Source organism: Physeter macrocephalus, chromosome 15, assembly GCF_002837175.3.
Source record: "Physeter macrocephalus isolate SW-GA chromosome 15, ASM283717v5, whole genome shotgun sequence".
Taxonomy (NCBI): Eukaryota; Metazoa; Chordata; class Mammalia; order Artiodactyla; family Physeteridae; genus Physeter; species Physeter macrocephalus.
Window position 1 is genome coordinate 54,419,287 of NC_041228.1, and position 400 is coordinate 54,419,686.

The following is a 400-nucleotide window of genomic DNA, read 5'->3' on the forward strand; positions in this document are numbered from 1 at the left end:
AGAGATATATCATAAAAATTCTCAATTTCCCATTCAAAGTTTCAAGAACTCAGGTCAAATTCATGATAAATATTCCAATCAAAAAAGGTTAAAACATTCCTTTGTGATCCACCAGAAACAAGAAGAACTACAATCCTTCAGCCTGTGGAACAAAAACCACATTCACAGAAAGATAGACAAGATGAAAAGGCAGAGGGCTATGTATCAGAGGAAGGAACAAGATAAAACCCCAGAAACACAACTAAATGAAGTGGAGATAAGCAGCCATATAGAAAAAGAATTCAGAATAATGATAGTGAAGATGATCCAGGATGTCGGAAAAAGAATGGAGGCAAAGATCAAGAAGATGCAAAAAATGTTTAACAAAGACCTAGAAGAATTAAAGAACAAACAAAAAGAG